The 21,207-nt window shown below is 40.4% G+C and overlaps 1 long non-coding RNA gene across 7 annotated transcripts in view; it reads right to left on the reverse strand.

Moving 5' to 3' along the window:
• LOC103886190 overlaps positions 1–21,207 on the reverse strand; it is a 206,121-nt gene that overhangs the window by 162,937 nt on the left and 21,977 nt on the right. For all 7 annotated transcript variants that reach the window (XR_004184947.1, XR_004184952.1, XR_004184946.1 and 4 more), the window contains 2 exons: positions 5,386–5,585; positions 4,633–4,777 (listed from right to left, as the gene is read on the reverse strand). This is a non-coding gene — a long non-coding RNA (uncharacterized LOC103886190). The remainder of the gene's footprint in view (positions 1–4,632; positions 4,778–5,385; positions 5,586–21,207) is intronic.

Genomic DNA, 21,207 nt, shown 5'->3' on the forward strand with positions numbered 1-21,207 from the left:
TGCCTGTAGTCCCAGCTACTGGGAGGCTGAGGCAGGAGAATGGCCTGAACCCGGGAGGCGGAGCTTGCAGTGAGCAGAGATCGCGCCACCGCACTCCAGCCTGGGAGACAAAGTGAGACTCCTTCTCAAAAAAATAAAATAAAATAAAATAAAAAATAAAATGTGGTCTCCAAAACCGAGAGAATTCAGAGCAGACCCAGCTGCAATAACAAGTGGGGGCAAGGTGTTCTGTATCCTCTTCCTTCCCTTAAGGTGGGGATCTGCACATTTTATTGTGGATTATTATCATCTGGAAAGTTCACAAACTCAGATTACTGAGACTTCCAAGAATTTTTGCTCAGCAGGCCTGGGGTAGAGCCCAGGGATCTGCATTTTTAAGAAGGCTTTTCACATGTAATATGTCTTCTAACAGGTTATTCTCATGCAGATGGTCCTAGAACCACGCTCTGACACAGGCTAAGGAGTCAGAAGATTCTTGCCTAGAACTACTCAATAATGCCACCTTGCTCTGTATGGCTCGTTACATGTTGCAAATTTGCCAACCATACATCTGATAAGGGGTTAATATCCAAAGTAACTATACATAATGAATCCAAATAACTCAGTAGCAAGGAAAAAAACAACTTGATCAAAAAATGGGCAAAGGATCTGATTAGACACTTCTCAAAAGAAGACATACAAATGACCAACAGGTCTATGAAAAAATGCTCAACATCACTAATCATCGGGGAAATGCAAATCTAAACCACAATGAGATATTCACCTCACACCTGTTAGAACAGCTATTATTCAAAAGATGAAAGATAACAGTTGTTGGCAAGGATATGGAGAAAAGGGGGCCCTTGTTCACTGTTGGAGGGAATGAAAATCAGTACGGCCATCATAGAAAACAGTTTGGAGGGTCCTCAAAAAGTTAAAAATAGAACCACCATATGATCCAGCAATCCCACTTCTGGGTATTTATCCAAAGGAAATGAAATTAGTTATGTCAAAGAGATAGCTGCACTCCCAGGTTCATTGCAGCATTATTCACAATAGCCAGGATATGGAATCAATCAATGTAGTCCATCAAAGGATGAATGGATAAAGAAAATGTGGCATTTACGTACATAGGAATACTATTCAGCCTGAAAAGGAAAAAAAAAATCTTGCCATTTGCAACATCATAATGAATCTGGAGCACATGGTAAGTGAAATGAGCTAGACATAGCAAGACAAATACTGCATGATGTCACTTACATGTGGAATCTAAAAATGTCAATGTCATAGGAACACAGAGTAGAATGGTGGTTGCAAGGGGCTGGGATGGTGGGGGTGGGGGAGAGATGTTGGTTAAAGGGTACAAAGTTTTAGTTAAATCTGATGAATACGGTTTGGAGATCTCTTGTACAGTATGGTGACTGCAGTTAATAATAATATATATTTTAAAATTAAGAATGTTTAAAATTAAGATTTTAAATGCTCTTACCACAAAAAAATGTTAAGTATGTGTTAATTAACTTGATTTAATCATTTCACAACATATACATATATGAAAACATCACATTGTATACAATAAATGTATATCATTTTATGTCATTTATACCTTATTGGAGCTGGGGGAATCTTTTTTTAAAAAGAAAATTCTCTGTTATATTTAAGTCTGCAAACTAGACGTTACTGAAAGACTTCTCATAATACTTTGCCCAAACTGTCATTTATGCTCTCCAATGGCATCAGACAAAACTGTAGCCATAAGATTGCCCTTTCTTTCCTATGAGCTAGGGAAGCTTATTAGAGGGGCAAGGACACTGATATCTTGAAAAAAGGTTGCATTTTAACACACTAAGAATTACAGAGACAGAAGCAACATACAGCAAAAAGTGAGAATGTGAGCCTCTTTAACCACAGAGCATGAGTAAATAAGTAAATAGTATATAAACATTAAAATTTCACCATCTGTCTGTTCATAGCTCACTATATGCTGTATTCACAAGGAAATTTCTCATCCTAAAACACCAAGTCTATCAGAATAGATGAAATAGCTCTCTCTGGTAACGTGTGGACTTGGGGGATCCTTTGAAGGACGCCTCCCTATTCTAACCTAACTCCTATTTCCTGTATTTATTTTCTGCAGTCATTTTCTTAGGCATATAAAATAAATCATTCTACTTGGCTCCTCCAGACATCTACTGATAAGTCTACTCTAACTTGTTCAGTTTCTCACAGCTACACCACAATTCCTAGCAGAATCTTTAACTTTTCCAACTTTTTCTTTCTTTTTATTCTTCTTGTGACTCTCCGGTTGTACTCTAGGTATTCTAATCATACCCTCTCTCTTGTTAGCTCCAATGATATCCCATGTCTCAAACCATCCTGTATTTTTTTATTTTTTATTTTATTTATTTTCTTCCTTTTGGAGACAGAGTCTCACTCTGTCACCCAGGCTGGTGCAATCTCAGCTCACAGCAACCTCTGCCTCCCAGGTTCGAGCGATTCTCCTGACTCACCCTCCTGAGTAGCTGGGACTACAGGCAAACGCCACCACACCCAACTAATTTTTGTATTTTTTGTAGAGATGGGGTTTCACCTTGTTGGCCAGGCTGATCTCAAACTCCTGACCTCAAGTGATCTGGCCGCCTCAGCCTCCCAAAGTGCTGGGATTACTGGAGTGAGAAACCACACCTGACCTATTTTTTTCTTTCATCTGAGAGTTTCTCGCATCCCAGGATGGCATCATCCCAATGCCTGAAGTAATACATAAATTTAGTCTCTCCTTTCTCAAAAGGAAAAACACTTTTTTTTTTTTTTTTTTGAGACTGAGTCTTACTTTATCACCCAGGCTGGAGTGTAGTGGGATGATCTCAGCTCACTGAAACCTCTGCCTCCTGGGTTCAAGCGCTTCTCCTGCCTCAGACTCCTATGTAGCTGGGATTACAGGTGCACACCACCACGCCCCACTAATTTTTGTATTTTCAGTAGAGATGGGGTTTCATCACGTTGGCCAGGCTGGTCTCAAACTCCTGACCTCAGGTGATCTGCCCGCCTCGGCCTCCCAAAGTGCTGGGATTACAGGCATGAGCCAACACGCCCAGCCAGGAAAAACACTTCTTGAAAGGAAAATAAACATAGTCCCAAGGTGAACTCCTACAGGATAAATCCAAAGTATTTCTGCCATGTGTTTTATCATAGTATCTTAGTTCAATTGTGCTGCTATAACAAAATATCTGAGACTGGGTAATTTATAAACAGCATAAATTTATTCCTTACAGTTCTGGAGGCTGGCAAGTCCAACATCGAGGCACCAGCAGATTCAGTGTCCGGTGAGGGCTGCTCTCTGCTTCCAAGATGGTGCCTATCGCTGTGTCTTCAAAGGCAGTAGGCAGAAGGGCAAGAGGGCAAAAAAGAGGCCAAATTCCCTCCCTCAAGCCCTTTAAAAGGGTACTAATCCCATTCATGAGGGCATACCTCTCATGATTAATCACCTCCTAAAGGCCCCATCTTTTATACTATCACCTTGGTAATTAGGTTTCAACATGTGAATTTGGGAGGAACACATAATTCAGACCATAGCATACAGGAAGGGTGAGATATGCATATCTCTTTGACAGCCATGTTCTCCAATATGGCCAGAGTCCAGTTGCCCATAGCCCCCAATCTCCACCCCATCTCATTGCATTAAGCTGTTAGTCAATTTAGAGACTGAAGTTAAAGCCAGGTGGGGTGGCTCTCACCGATAATCCCAGCACTTTGGGAGGCTGAGGCAGGTGAATCACCAGAGGTCAGGAGTTCAAGACCAGCCTGGCCAACATGACAAAACCCCATCTCTACTAAAAATACAAAAATTACTCAGGCATGGTAGTGCATGCCCAGCTACATGGGAGCCTGAGGCATGAGAATTGGTTGAACCTGGGAGGCGGAGGTTGCAGTGAGCGGAGATTGTGCCACTGTACTCCAGCCTGAGCAAGACACCATCAAAAAACAAAAAAAGAAGAAAGAAAAAGAGAGAGAGAGAGAGAGAAAGAAAGAAAGAAAGAAAGAGAAAGAAAGAAGCTGAAGATAAATATGGTCATTCCTTTACTTGAGTGTCACTTAATAAAGGCATTCCTTTTGTTGATTACATTAGCAAACAGAAAACACAATAGGATAATGGGAGTTTGTTGAGTAAAAATGCAGAAGTCATCACAGAGAACATTCTACAATTCTGCATTGCATACCACTCAACCTGTAAATCCAAAGGCATTTTGATTTTACCTCCCACCCATTACACCCCAGCTTACCCTTCCTGCACCTCACTGCAGCAGACCTTGGCATCTTTACCTCATGTCCCAATCCTCTCACTTCTTTACACTTTCCCAAGATACCTGAACTCAATAAATTGCATGCTCCCTGATTTGCAATTACCCTTGACTATGGCTTCTTCTGCCCTGGAAGTGACGGTGACTGGAGTCTTTTCCAGACCCATCTCCTGCCTTTGCACTTCCATCACTGCGCATTCCTCCTCCAGGTCCCCTGCTCTGCCTTTCACATTCCTCTTCCAGTGATTGGGAGGTGGGCCACGGAGCTGAACCTCCTTTTCCCACACAATAACACACAGAAGCTGTCTTAGCAACAGCGCCTGGCATGAGCACAAGTCCTCATTTCAGAACCTACCTCTGAGGCCAAAGGAGTCCCTGGCAGGAGTCACTGTACCATGCCCATGAGTCTCTGGGCAGCCCCAAACCACTTCAGAATACTCCAAGCCAATCTTCCAGGCACTTCTCAGGAGGCTGGCTCCACTTCAGCAAAGTGCCCTGCACTGAAAGACAAATTTTCCATTGGTAACTAGTGCAGTTAATGAGAGCGCTGGACACTCTGGCACTAAGGAAATTAGCCAGAATTTAATTCTGCCAACAAATTGCCTTGGGCTTGATGTCTCACCACGAGCATCCCTCGGGCCTGTTTTAAATTGTGGGTGTGTTTTTAAGTCTTCAAAAAATCAGACTATATTGGCTCCAGGATTGTAATAAAATGTCCTTGCTATATAAAGCAGAATCTGTTCAGCACTAAGTATCTTCTGTGTAACAATTTGCCACACCCCAAGACATGCACGTTTGAGATGGGTGTAAGACCAGCCAGAGACACACAGTGGCAATGTGTGCCACATGTTCAATTTCGTCCTTGGCCTCTCTCCATTTTTATTTCCTTAACCATCATCTCATGAGAGTACCTGTTAATGCAGTGAATGTGATTTGTTTGACTTAAAATCAGGTACATTTTCCACAGATTAACAAATCGTTTGTAGTCATCACTTGGAAATTTCCTTTACTTTTAATAATTCTTTTCTGATTATGTAAATTTTATCCAATCCTCAAATATATAGTGCCGACAGTGTAACAACTAGAAATAAATGAATACATTACATACACATTTTTTTATTTTGAGGAAAACAAGAGGGTTCAATTATTTTAGACCTCTAATTTTGCGTCATTATCTTCCCCTGGAAAATAACGTGACATCCAGCACTTTAAGTTCATCAAGAGGCCTCAGTTACCACCCTCATCTGAGAAGCATCATGCTCTTTATTTTGAAGAACCTACTCCCATCTGCCCACACATGAGAAGTACCTGCATCCGGGAAAACAGTAAATGCAAGAAAGTCAATAACAAATGAAATTAAAATCTCAGCATTACTTCCAATTACTTTTTCCACACCTAGATACATGCAAATGCATCTCTGTGTATCTGTATGTAGACACATTACTTATTTGTTTTATAAGTTTGGGAATCATACTGTATGTATTATTTTATAACTTGCTTTTTCCATTTAACAACATCTATGAGGACTTTTTTCATGCATGCTTATTTTTTATGTTTGCCTATAACTAGAAAATAGATTTAATAAACAGTTTTTTCCCCAAAGCAAAATCAATATACTACCTTAGCCAGAAATATATGACAAACCTAAAGCAGATGATTGTTCCATTAACTAAATTTTAATTTTTTTCTTTCTATTTAATAAATGATTAGATAATCAAGTTTGTTTTTTCTGTTAAAAAGAAACAGTGTTCAGAACAAGGTTATTCTCCCAAGAAGTCCTGGTTATGTTATTCCTGAAGTTAAGAAAAAAAGGTTAAAAATTTTATATAAAGGTATTGAATGAATTTATGTAAAAAATATTATGTAATTAAATATCTAGTAATTCATGCATTATGCCATATTATGTGAATATAAATCTTTCTATGAAACTTGTGACATTTAATAATGCTTCTAAAATCATCCCCTGCCTATATACAACATGATATTCCAACACAAAAATATTTTTCAGAAATGGTTACATACAGCGGGTACAAAGTGGAGCACTTTAACTCTGTAGACTTAGAGTCAGAAGTTACAGGGAGGTCAAAAATTATGTGTCCCTGTTCGCTTATTTTTTTTAAGTCGGACAAACAATTCAGCACTGTTGGAGAAACCCCCAAATCCATCCCAACATGGATGAAAAAATCCATTGTCTCTGTAAAAGAAATCCTTTTCTTGAAACAGCTGCCAAAGAGAAGCCACCAGCTGGCCTGATGGTTTGGCCAACAAAGCCGGCTAATGTGGAGATGATTATCAGATGGCAATGTCCCAGGGACCTGGGTATCGCCAGCCAGAGCCTGCTGAATAGGTGACAAGCACCTTGAGTCCCCCAGGCCAAGTCCCCACCTTTCCGGGCTGTCTGGTATACAACACACAGAACTGTTGGCAGTCAGCTCTGGTTATGGCCCTTTCCAAATAATTTTCCCACATGTGAATTCTGAACAGGGGCTTGAGTTAGTGAAGCAAAAGCCGGACACTCTATGGTACACAGTCTCCTTCTCTCGAAGCAACCAGGGGAACACATGGGCTTCAGTCCCGGGTCCAGGGTGCAGCTTCTACCAAAGGACAAAGAAATGATCATGCCATTTTACTGCCTCAAATATTATGTGCTGGTTCAGGATATGATGCCATTGTCCAGATTTTACTCTGAGGAAATTCTTTACCAAACTGTATCTAATATAGGATGTTCCTCATCAAAAACTACAACTTCCTACCAGACCAGAGTGATTCTCCAATTTGACCACCTTGTGCCCAGGAACAAAGCGAAGAGACTTAAAGCAGTCGAGATGTTCACGCTACACACAGCCCTGTCCCACATCTACTCACCATTTTCCCTTCCTGATTCACACAGCGTCTCCTCAAACTAGTGCAGGAAATGGCCCCTTCTCTCTCAGAACAAGACCTTATCTCCCACTTCACAGAGAAGATATGAGCTCCCTCAAGCCTAGTCACACTCATGCATACACACTCACACAGGCATGCGCACACACACACATCATACACTGACCACCTCCACACACATCTTTATCGCTTCCCCCTATCTCAGAGGAAACGTCCTCTCCTCTCATGCCATGCTTATTTTATTTTATTTTTTTTGAGATGGTGTCTCACTCTGTCACCCAGGCTGGAGTGCAGTGGCACGATCAGCCCTCTGCCTCCGGCTTCAAGCGATTCTCCTGCCTCAGCCTCCAGAGTACCTGAGACTACAGGTGTGCACCACCATACACTGGTAATTTTTGTATTTTTAGTAGAGATGGGGTTTCACTAGGTTGCCCAGGCTGGTCTTGAACTCCTGGCCTCAAGGGATTCACCCACCTCAGCCTCCCAAAGTGCTGGGATTACAGGTGTGAGCCACCACACCTGGCCTAGACCATGCTTTTGTTCTTCCCCTACTTCAGGATCCCATCAAACACTTCCTTAACCTTAACCTTTTCCATTCTACTGGCTCCTTTCTCACTGCCTACCAATATATTCAGGTTCCTGACCCCCAGGCGACTTTCAGCCACCAGTTGGTTTCCTTCCCTTTACTGCCAAGCTTCCTGGGAAAAAACCTTACATCAGCACTCCATCCTTAACACCAGCCCTCCATCCTTAATCTTTTTATTCAAACCACTCAAGTTAAATCCTGCTTCCTGTCAGAGCCCTAAAGGTACACATTCTAAATCTCACTTTTCTCATCCTTAAAACCAGGATAACGATACAGCATTACTTAGGATGAGGGCTAAGCCATTGTAACAAGGAGACCCCACATTAGAGTGGCTTACCACAGAGGTTTATGCTATTCTTGCTGTAACATTCCTAAAATGAGAGGAACAGTCATCGGGGAAGCCATGCTCCATGTGATCACTCAGAGAACCAGGATTTTTCTATGCTGTTGTTTCATCAGATTTTAATGTGCAGTGAATCATCCAGCTCTTGTTAAAAAAATGCAGGTTCTGATTTAAGGTCTGGGATAGGGCTTGAGAGGCTGCCTTTTAAAATTTATTTATTTATTTATTTATTTATTTATTTTTAGAGATGGAGTCTTGCTCTGTCACCCAGGCTGGAGTGCAGTGGTGCTATCTCAGCTCACTGCAACTTCTACCTCCCGGGTTCAAGTGATTCTCCCGCCTCAGCCTCCTGAGTAGCTGGGACTACAGGCATGCACCACCACACCTGGCTAAATTTTGTATGTTTTGGTAGAGACAGGATTTTGCCATGTTGACCAGGCTTGTCTTGAACTCCTGACCTTAAGCAATCCACCCACCTCGGCCTCCCAAAGTGCTCAATTTACAGGCGTGAGCCACCATGCCTGGCAAGAGTCTGCATTTCTAACAAGTTTCCAGGTGATGCCTGGCTGCGGGGATATGAAGCGTACTCTGAGTAGGAGGAGCCTAGGGTGCTGCCCTTTCCTGTTTGATCAAAACTGGGTCATAGGCACCTCTGTATTCCAGCTCTCTAGAAGGGAAAGAGGGCATATGGATGAGTGCATGCTCAGGGTCCTAAGGCCCAGACTTGGGAGGCCCCATCTGCTCACATGCCGCTGGCAAGCATGAGTCATATGGCCACACCTAGAGGCAAACAAGAGTGGGGACTTAGACATTATTTTTATCTATGGTGGTATTTTCTGGGAGGCACTGAGAACAAAGAGCAGATATATTTGAGTGTGGAACACTCGCCAAAACCAAGACAATTATTGGAATATCGTCAGCCATTCCAACTGCTACGGAGTGAAATGGTGTAGAATGGTGATGGCTGGAGCTGACAGTGGTTGGACAGCAGGGTAGAAAAGTGAAGGTGTGGCTTGAAGCACTGCACTATGACTCTAGGAAGGCAAGTACATCTCTAATAGAAATGACAGCCTGGGACACCACACATTCAGAAGTAGATATTGGAGTCATTTGCCCTTGCTGGTCTATTGTTGGCTCTCATGGAGGTCCAAATGTTCCTGTATAATTCTGGATATTGCTCAAGATGCAGGACCCCTGCAAGACTTGGTCCCATGCTGCCCAAGCTGAAGGCAACCAGAGTATCGCTATGGCATTTCCCTAAATGTTAGCTGTACAAAAGTGCATGTTCTACAGCAAGACTTTCTAAGTTTAAATCCCAGTTCTGCCACTTCCTGTGTGACCTTAGGCAACTTACTTCATCTCTCTGTGCCTCAGTTTTGTCACCTGTAAAATGAGGATAGCTATATTACTCATGTCATGAGATAATTTGAAGATTGAGAGTAGTGATGTATTTTAGAAGCTTATACAATACCTGATACACAGTAATTCTTTAAATATCATGCTATGTTTTATCTCGACTTTATTTTCTTAAACTGCTGTAACCATGCAGTGGGTTCTCCTTGTTTGCTGCCTAGACAGAACTGATTTATCAAGACAGGAGAACTGCAATAGCAAAACAGTTTAGGCCATGCACGGTGGCTCACACCTGTAATCCCAGTACTTTGGAAGGCTGAGGCGGGTGGATCACTTGAGGTCAAAAGTTCGAGACCAGCCTGGCCAACATGGTGAAACCCCATCTCTACTAAAAATACAAAAATTAACTGGGTGTGGTGGCTGGCAGGCACCTGTAATCCCAGCTACTCGGGAGGCTGAGGCAGGAGAATCGCTTGAACCTGGGAGATGGAGCGAAACTCCAGCCCGGGTGACACAGTGAGACTCTGTCTCAAAAAAAGAAAAAAAGAAAGAAAGAGTTTAATTCACGCAGAGTCGGCTGTAAGGGAGAATAGAGTTTTATTATTACACAAATCAGTTTCCCTAAGAACTCAGGGATTGGGGTTTTTAAGGATAATTTGGTGGGTAGGGGGGTTGGAAAGTGGGGAGTGCTGATTGGTCATGTCGGAGATGAAATTATAGGGAGCCAAAGCTGTCCTCTTGTGCTGAGTCAGTTCCTGAGTAGGGGACATAAGACCACATGAGCCAATTTATCCATCTGAGTGGTGCCAGCTGATCCATTGAGTACAGGGCCTGCAAAATATCTCAAGCCCTAATCTTAGGTTTTACAACAGTGATGTTTTCCCAGGGGCAATTTGGGGAGGTTCAGAATCTTGCAGCCTCCAGCTGCATGACTCCTAAACAATAATTTCAAATGTTGTGGCTAATTTGTTAATCTCGCAAAGGCAGTCTAGTCCCTAGGCAGGAAGGGGATTTGTTAGGGGAAAGGGCTGTTATTGTCAGCCGTAACTTTGTTTCAAGGTTAAACTATAAACTAAGTTCCTCCAAAAGTTAATTGGCCTACACCCAGGAATAAACAAGGACAGCCTGAAGGTCAGAAGCAAGATGGAGTTGGTTAAGTCAGATCTCTTTCACTGTAATAATGTTCTCAGTTATAATTTTTGCAAAGGTGATTTCACTTCTGACTGCCTCAGACCGGTCCAAAATTCACTTCTCACCATTCTAGCTCCTTTTTTCCCTCGGTCACCCTAAGTTGAAGAACAAGGCAGCTCAGGTTCTGTGATGATCCTGGCAACCTCACATACCCAAGTATAATGAGTGTGGAAGAAACCCACCTCGAATTACACTGGAGCACAGGACACAAGAACAACTTCTCATGAATTGCTCTTATGGTCAACCCTAAAAGAGTAGAAAGAAAGCAGCACGATCACCCTGGAAACTCCTTAGGATCCAGATGCATTCCTAATAGTTCATGCCGAAGTTAAATCACCTCACTGCTCCCTTCACTGAAGACCTTTTATGCTGTTGGGTTAAAATTCCAAGGGCAATGCTGAAGAGAAAAATAATTACCAAAGGATTCCAATAAACATAAAAGGTAGAGTTTGATTGGACTATGGAGAAGTCCTAGCTATGGAGAATGCCAAGGAGATAGAGCAGGCCTGCGCTTTGGGGACAATGGAGAGTACAGGGCTGATTGCTTATGGAAGCATTTTACATCTTATTTTAGCATCTTCTGACAAAGCCATCTCTTTATCCCTCTGATGCTTCTTCCGTAAACCACTGCCATTCCCAGAAGCATGCTACCACCCAAAACTGGAGCCCCTGACAATCAAAGCAACTGGAAGTGGCCATAGAAAGCTCTACGTGATGGAGTGAGAGCAGATGTCCATTCATTAAGGAACTTTCTCCATTACGAAGGGGACCCCTGTAAGAGGATATGGATTGAATGGTTCCATCCAATCACTTCATTTTACAGATTAATTTTTTAATCTAGACAACAAATATTTACAAATTCCTACTGTGTGCTGGGCACTGAGAGACGAGGAACTAATCTAGAAAATTTCAAGTCACATAGTTTTGAATGCTAGACCAGAGCCCATGTCTTTTGATCCCTGGCAAAGCATTCTCCATCTACATCCTGCTCCTCCTAAGGGTCCGCTGTGCTCTGAGAACATGGGTTAATGTCTGCCACAGCTTTCCATTCTCAGGCAGGCAAATTTCTGCACAAGCAAAACCACAAACAAATTTACAGAGAAGTTCCTCTTTCCTCAGGGCCCAGTGAGGCAACCGAGAGGCTGATAGAAGCAAAACCACATTTGTTGAGCACTACCTATGTGCCAGGGCCTCTTCTAAATACTTTACCCACACTGTCCCATTTAATCCTCACAACCCCCTCACAGATGGGTACTATTGTAGCCCCATGTTACAGATGAACAAAAGTTTACAGAGGTGAAGAAGGAAAAAAAATCTTGCTCAGGATCTCATAGCTAATGAGCAGAGTTTCATGCCTTAAACTCAGCTTTTCCCAGCAACAAAGCCAGAATTGTTTTCCACAGTTCACTGCTCAGTAATTTAATGAAATAAACAACGGATTGTTTCTGAGATCACAAGAGCTTTGGCATATAGGAGTCACATGGGATTGTTAAATACTCTGTAACTACAATACCATCAGATGGGGGTGATTTGTTCTTATGGTTTGTGGACTCCCTTTGGCTCTGCCCACCAAATCACTTTTTGTGGTTTTGCAAAATAGGAAACAAAAGTGACAATATTTTAAATCAAACAGGATCTATGTATTAGTTATACTGTGCCTATATCTCTATGTAAATGTTAAGTGGTTTTCACTAATTCCCAGAGCCACCTTATATACCAGTTTCTCTCTAAAGTGGAGAAACCACATTTGAAGCAAATCAGGCACGAGCGAGCAGCGTCATAGAGAACTCCACCACAAGGGGGTTTCTCGTGTGTCTGTAATGTTCCACTAATTAAACTTTGGAAGCATTAAAGACTGTCTTCAATGTGTATACATACCCACAGTGCAGCCTGACAGAAAAAAAAAATCCATTCCAATGAGTCATGCACCAACAGTAGTGAACAAATGGATTTGAATTGTTAGGGTCCATAATTATGTGAAATATAGTTTTCTCTCTAAGAAAAAGATTAGTTGTTCAGACATGCAGCTCATGAACCCAACTTTATGCAATATATATGGGGTTTTTTTTTCTCGCAGTACATCAAGTAACTAAGCACACATGCCAGTGACTGACTGTGACGGTTTTATCAGGGAGCCCCAGAAGCTAAAGGGGCAAACTTTTTGGCAATGTGCTACAGGAAGTAAGAAGAGGAGACTTGTTTCTAAAAATAAAAGAAAGAAACGCAGTGAAAACATGAATGAAAAACATTCAAATCAATGCTACAGATTTGCTTTCCCACATCTGGATGTACCTTCAAACAAATCTCATTACCAAATAAAAACTAAATAAATTAAAACAAGTCATCTCTATGATGTTTCACCAGCTATGATTGTTCTGCTCCATTCAAAGATGCATAAAATACTTTTAAGATACAGGCCTAAAATGAATAAATAAGTAGATAAAAAGATACACGCCTAACCATGCCTTAGTGTAGTAAATCCAGTATGGTGCCAGCTTCACACCCATTCATTTAATTAAAGAGCCTACTCTGCAATCAAACCAATCCTGTGACTTAGCATGGGCAAATAAAAAGTGATTTAAGGTAAATATAAGAACCACGGAGCCTGTCATTCAATTTAAGCTCCATGGATCCCACCTTGCTCATCAATTTAAAAAGAATAAGAACTTCAACCTGTAAGAGTTTTGCAAAGCAAAAATGATAATACCCATTAAAAGCACTTTTAACTGGGGTAAAACTATTCTGTTTAATATAGTGCAGGGCTTGACAACCACCAAAAATTAGAGTGTCCAGGCCATGCCCAAGCATCACAGCTTCTCTAAAAAGAGTATGTTTCAAACTCCACCTTTCCAGCCTCTTCCTTGGTCCTACAGTGGTCAAGTGACTTCTGAGCCAGTTGTCTTACCACTCCAAAGATGAGGTTCTTCAGCAAAACTCCTACCTCACAAGGGAAAAAAATATATATTGGAAAACTGGAGTTGATCAAATAAGCCACATCAGAAAGGACTAAAGTGCTGATGACTGAATAAGAGCTAGGAGCTCATTGAACATAAATATAGGCTGGAGAATTGACAGAGATTCTTCAGAGACTGGAGACAGATATCCAAATCGTCTTCCTGTACCTGGCACTCAAGCTTACTATTGCCCCTAGCCATCAGGAAGCTTTGCACTGACTGTGAGGACAGGCTACCATCCCTGCAACTGGTTAGTCAACGTGTCTCTTCCTCACACACGGACCATGTGCTCATGAGAGCAGGGGCTGTATGTGCCTGTTTCATTCATACTTCTGGCAACATGCTTGGTATATGATTTGCACTTATAAATGTTTGCTGAATACATAAATTAACTACTTCATGCATGGGTTCATGCATCGCTATATAGAAAACCGTGACCTCAAGATACAGATACTTGGCTGGGCATGGTGGCTCATGCCTGTAATCCTAGCACTTTGGGAGTCCAAAGCGGGAGGATTGCTTAAGTCAAGGAGTTTCTAGACTAGCCTGGGCAACATAGCACGAACTTGTCTTTACAAAAAAAAAAAAATATATATATATATATATGTGTGTGTGTGTGCGTGTGTGTGTGTATATATACACACATGTGTGTATGTATATGTATTTAATTAAATGTGTGTGTGTATGTGTATATATATACACACACACACGCACACACACACAGAGAGAGATATTGGATATCTTAATTTCCACTTCCCAAATATATTGAGTTTTCCTTATTAAGTCAAAAAATACAAACAACTAACATAATAAGAAAGTATAACAGCATTCTGCCCTCTTTTCTATTTCATTTTAGTTGGTTTTCATGAAATCTGTGTTTGTGAGAACACTATTAATGTGTTTGATGCATAAAGATTTTTTTTTCTTAGTTTAGTAAAATGGGAGAGGCTTCTATCTCCTCAAGTCCAAAGGAAATAGCCTTTCACCTGTGGTTTTAACTTCTGAATTATACAGTCACACATGAACATGAGTCTATTTCAAAAGCCATATTACAATGAAATAGAATGAAAGCTACCCAAAACATGTATCTAAAAAGAGCTAGATAAATCACGCTTGCTGATATTCATATATTTAACAAATTGTTATAATATTTTATAAATCATCTGCTTTCAAATCTAATTGTTTTTCTTCTTAACAAACAATATTCTTTTCTAGAATGAAATTCTAAACAAGTGAGTCCACTGCTTAAACTATGTGAGTAACTCTGCATTGACCTTTATGGCAGGTCTTACTCTGACCCTTGTTTACCTCCCCACTTGCATGCCCCACCATTCCTCCATAGATTCTGTGCCCCAACTAGACCGGACTATATTTAGCTCTACAAACATGTCAGGCCACTCTCTGTCTCCCCTGCGTGTTCATGTGTGCTGGCCACTGCCTCGACCTTCCTCTATCTCCTCAATCCTTCTGCCTTGGTAGCACCAATTTGTCTTTCAGATCTTAGCAGAGACGTCCAGAAAGCCTTTTCTGAACACCACCACTCTTCCGCAACATGAAGTTAGGAGTCTTCTCTGTGCCCCTTCAAATACCCAGATCATACCTCTGTGCTACCATATCCTTACCAAGTGATTGCTTATCACCTGTGTGTATTCCTAGATAGTAGCTACTCCATGAGTATTATTGAATGTATGCATGCATGCTAAAAGAGGTAAGATAGATGACAAAGTGGTCCTTTCTTGCTAAGAGTTTATGTTTTGTACCTCAGTCATGTGCATGAGTAAGAAAATCACCTTACATCATGGCCTCTCCCCATAACAATCTTTATAGTCCTTTAAACAACTTTACGTAATAATGATAGGAAGATCCTAGAAGGATCTGCCTTAACCTCATACTAATAGTCATCATCCAGTAATTGTTATCCTAAAATTACTTTTTTAATTTTTTTTTTCTTTTTTTTGAGACGGAGTCTCGCTCTGTCTCCCAGGCTGGAGTGCAGTGGCAAGATCTTGGCTCACTGCAACCTCTGCCACCCGGGTTCAAGTGATTCTCCTGCCTCAGTCTCCCAAGTAGCTGGGATTACAGGCATGCACCACCATGCCTGGCTAATCTTGTATTTTTAGTAGAGATGGGGTTTCACCATGTTGATCAGGCTGGTCTTGAACATCTGACCTCAAGTGATCCACCCGCCTCAGCCTCCCAAAGTGCTGGGATTACAGGTGTGAGCCACTGAGTGGGCCTAATTTTGTCTGTAAGTTAAAAATAGAGACAGAGTCTCACTATGTTGCCCAAGCTAGTTTCTTAACTCCTGGGCTCAAGTAATCCTTCTGCCTCAGCCTCCCAAAGTGCTGGGATTACAGGCATGAGCCACCACACCCAGCCTGTTGTACTAAAATTCCTTTTAAAAACTAATTTTTAGAATGTTTCCATTGCTGGCCAGGCACAGTTTGAGACCAGGAGTTTGAGACCAGCTTCGGCAACCTGGTGAAACCCTGTCTCTGCAAAAAAATACAAAAAATCAGCCAGGCATGGTGGCACAGGCCTGTAGTCCCAGCTACTCGAGAGGCTAAAGTGGGAGAATTGCTTGAGCCAAAGAAGTCAAGGCTGCAGTGAGCTGAGATGGTGCCACTGCACTCCAGCGTGGGTGACAGAGTGAGACCCCACTTCAACAAAAAAAAAAAAAAGAAAGAAAGAAAAGTCTCCACTGCTTATGTGAAAATTATAGATACTTCATCATATACAGACATCACATGATTAAATAAAACTATAAAAAGGGGCCTTAATTTTCACATTGTTTTAAATGTGCAGTTTACCTGCTTTTTTTTTTAATCTCTGCACATGACATCAGTAAATGTTCAATGATGGTAGTGATCATGATGATAACAGTAATAGAAATAAATAATATAAAGAATGACATATCATTAACAGCTCCAAGTTGCCCTCTAAAGGCTTGGAACATGTTTCATGTGAGGCTCGTTTTCAAAGCTGGACGCCATCGTGAAAGAAATTCCCAGTTTTAAAAAGAAAACCAATTCTGAAAGATGTTGTTGACATTTGTGACCCCATGGAAATTATTTCAATCTGTGGGCAATTTGTTTTCAGTCTTTGTGTACAGCACAGAAAATTCAGTCAGCTCTCTATCACACAACACCTATCTCTGCATTCACTCTCTTTTCTTGGCTCATCAGGATGCAAAATAACCTAAACAAAATGACTACGCTGACGTTTCCTTCAAATACCATAATAATTGTTACATTGTACTGACCAGAGACAAAAGGAAATTTTATTTTCTGTTGATCACACACATCTTTTTATACATGAAAAATCACAACACTATCATTCTCCCAAGGCTGCTTCTGCCAACAACTGTGACTGATTGGGATTCACAGAAAGCCCTCGGCCTCGTATGAACATGACAAGAGTCAAATTAGGTGGGCTGGGAGCAAAACAAAGAGCTGCAGAAAAGGAATCATCTCAAACTCAGCATTTTGACAGAACCTTCTTCGTGCCAGCGCGCATGCTGCCTCATTAAATGATGTAGAAAGGTCAAAGGTTGATCAGCTTCAATTTGGCATGCATATTGAGTAGTTTTTAGTCATCATTTTGTATTTCCAAATGAGAACCAAGAAACATTTCAAGTTAGTGGAGCATTTTCTAATGACAACTTTTAACTCTTCAGAGACAGAATTTCTCTCTAAGTCGCCCCTTTTCTGACAGTTTTATTGAGGTATCATTGTCATTTAATAAACCATACATATTGAAAGTATACAATTTGGTAAGTTCTAACATGTGTATATAGGTGAAAAAAATTTTCCAAATCAAGATAATGAACATAATCTTCACTTCCAAAAGATTCTTCCTGCACCGTTGTAATCTCGCCTTCTTACTCCTGCCTCACCCATACCCAGACAACAACTAATCTGCTTTCTATCACTATAGATTAGTTTACATTTTCTAGAACTTTACATGAATAAAATCCTATAGTATGTACTCTTTTTAGTGTGGCTTCTTTCACTCAGAGTAATTATTTTCGTATTTATCCATGTTGCTCAGCTGGGAATGGTAGCTCACACCTGTAATCCCAGCACTTTGGGAGGCCAAGGCAGGAGAATCTCTTGAGATCAGGAATTCAAGACCAACCTGGACAACACAGTGAAATCCTGTCTCTACCAAAAATACAGAAAAAAAATTTAGGTGGGCATTGTGGCACGCACCTGTAATCCCAGCAACTTGGGAGACTGAGGCAGAAGAATCACTTGAGCCTGGGAGATGGAGGGTACAGTAAGCTGAGACTGCACCACTGTACTATAGCCTGGGTGACAGAATGAGACTCTGTCTCAAAAAAAAAAAAGATTTATTCATGTTGTTCATATAAGTAAGTAGTATTCCATTGTTTGAATCTATGACAATTTATTCACTTGTTGAAGGTGAATTTGGGTTATTTGCAAATGCTTTTGGTTGTTATCTGCTATTAACATTTGTGTACAAGTCTTTGTGTGGACACATGCTTTCATTTTTTTCTTGAGTAAATACCTACGAGTAGAACGATTGCATCATAGAGTAGATATGTGCTTAACTGTTTTCCAAAGTGTTTGTGTCATTTTACATTTCCACCAGCAATGTAACAGAGTCTCAGTTGTTCCATGTCCTCAGCAACACTTGGTATGGTTGATCCTTTTAATGGTAGACATTCTAATATGTATGTAATAGAATAGTATCAATTGTGGTTTTCATTCCCTTTTCCCTAACAACTAATGATGTTGGGCATTTTTATGTACTTATTTACCATTACGTATCTTCTTTGATGACACGTCTGTTCAAATATTTTTAAAACAACTTTTAAAAAACAATTCTTTGTTTATGTTTTTTGATAGATGTTCAAAATGGCTATTTTCATTCAACTCATTCCTTTGATATTTTTTATTGCTGTGTTTTGAGAGTTTTTTGTATATTCTAAATACAAGTCCTTTCTCAGGTATGTGGATTGCAAATATTTTCTCCCAGTCTGTGGCTTATATTTTTATTCTCTTCACAGTGTTTTTTGAAGAGCAAACGTTCTTAATTTTAATGAAGACCAACTTACTGATTTTTATTTTTGGTGTTACATCTAAGAAATCTTTGCCTAATCCAAGGTCACAATGGCTTTTGCCTATGTTTTTGTCTATATATTTTACAGCTTTAGGTTTTATATGTAGGTCTATGATCCATTTCAAGTTCGTATTTGTATATGGTACAAGTTATGAATTGCTATGTGGTGGGTTTGGGGTTTTGTTGATTATTTATCTATTATTTATTTTGCATACAAGTATCTGATTGTTCAAGTACCATTTGTTGAAAAGAATATTCTTTCTCCACTGAATTACCTTTGCATCTTTGTAAAAAAATCAAGTGATCATATATGTGATCACTTGTTGCCTTTTAATTCCCACTCTTTTCTTCATGGGCTACTAAAACTAAGCACCTAACAGTATCTTTCACTAGAAACATCATAGCAAACCTCTGACCCTGCAGGAAGTTTGAGTAGTTGTTATAGTCAGAACTCTCAAAGATCATGCAAGGCCAAAGAAGAAAATATAGTTATAATATAAACTCAGAAAGAGAAAGATAGCACTGCCAGTTAACCATGGAGGATAGAATACAAAGTTATCTCTGCTTCATTCCTAATCCTGTTAAACAAATTAAGAGAAATAAAAAGACATGATGCCTCAAGGATAAAGAGAGCAGGAGAGTAGACAACAGCAAATGAAAAATAAAGACAAACAAAATCTTGGAATCTGGAAGAAAGAAGGATGAATGGTCAGTAACCTAACAAACCAGAGAAAGTTAAAAACTAAATGCCTGCATTAAGGAAAGCCAACAAGATGTACATCAATTCTACAGAAATATCCAGGAATTTGGAAGACAGGATACAGAGTGAAGTTGAAATGGTAAAACTAATTCCTCTCCATATGAGTCTCATCTCTCTCTGTCTGGTCTCTCTGCATGGGCTAATTTGGATTCCTCAGAGTAGAATTGTTGGGTTCCAAGAGCAAGTGTCCCAAAAGAGAAAGAGCCAAATGGAGACTGTTTTTTTTTTTTATGATCTAGCCTCAGAAGTAACATAGCATCACTTCTGCTACAATAGTAGTAGTTACAAGTTCCTGCCCAGATTAAGAGGAGACAACACAGGCTCCCATCTCTTAGTGAGAAGACTACCAGTCACACTGTAAGAAGAAAATGTGAGATGGGATATATTCATTGGTACAGCCGTCTTTGGAAAATAAAATCTACCTACTTTCATAAAGAAACAGAGGCCCAGAGAAGTCTGTATTATCCAAATCACAGTCAGTAGCAGAGTAAGACTAGAAATTAGAAATCTGAACCCCTATTCCATGTTCCTTCCACTAACTCAACTTGACTCTTAATTTTATAAAATTCACAATGGTGAGACTACAGAGTTAATGGATAGAGAGAATTTAGTATAGGAAAATTCTGACCGGAACCCTAGGTAAGATTTTCACGATTCAGTGAGTTCAGGCCATAAAGAAACTATTTATTCAGTAGAGCTATGAAAGTTAGAAAATCCTAGAAAGGAATTTTTAATAATTTTCAAATCAAAAAAAAGTTAATGACATCAATGGAGGAAAGGTTTGTAAGTCAGGCTTCCTCATTGCCGATTTTCATGGCTTTATGAAAATCGGTGAATATGTTTTCTACAGACAGCTTCATTCTTTTTTTCACAGAGTAATACAAATAATTCTAGCATGATTTAACTATCTAACAACAGGAATCAGGTGTGGTTTTCTGAGCAAGTTAAATTCCAACAGTGTTACTCATTTTGATATGTTTTACTCTGGTAATTTATATATTTAAAGTAATGGTTTAATTAGGCTGCACGTGGTGGCTCATGCCTGTAATCCCAACACTTTGGGAGGCAGAGGCAGGTGGATCACTTGAGGTCAGAAGAGCAGCCTGGCCAACATGGTGAAACCCCATCTCTACTAAAAATACAAAAATTGACCAGGTGTAGTGGTGCACACCTGTGGTCCCAGCTACTGGGGTGGTTGAGGCAGGAGAATTGCTTGAGCCCAGGAGGCGGAGGTTGCAGTGAGCCAAGACCATGCCACTGCACTTCACAGTGAGACTCTACCTCAAAAAAAAAAAAAAAAAAAAAAAAAAAACCAGTAATGGCACAAAAAGGAATGAGATTAAATAGAAATAAAAAAAAAAAACTGTGAAGTCTTACTACATAATTTATAGTAGATTTAATTGGCCAAGGGCACATGTAATCTCAAGGTTAACCAATAAAAGAATAGCACAAGGGACAAAATTAATGAGCTAATAGAGGGAGTAAATACAATCATTAAAATGTTTAATTCAGGATGGGCGCGGTGGCTCACACCTAAAATCCCAGCACTTTCGGAGACTGAGGCAAACAGATCACCTGAGGTCAGGAGTTTGAGACCAGCCTGGCCAACATGGTGAAACCCCAACTCTACTAAAAATACAAAAATTATCTGGGCATGGTGGCATGTACCTGTAGTACCAGCTACTCAGGGGGCTGAGGCAGGAGAATCGCTTGAACCCGGGAGGTGGAGCTTGCAGTGAGCCAAGATTGCATCATTACATTCCAGTCTAGGCGTCAGA

Source organism: Papio anubis, chromosome 7 (genome assembly GCF_008728515.1).
Source record: "Papio anubis isolate 15944 chromosome 7, Panubis1.0, whole genome shotgun sequence".
Taxonomy (NCBI): Eukaryota; Metazoa; Chordata; class Mammalia; order Primates; family Cercopithecidae; genus Papio; species Papio anubis.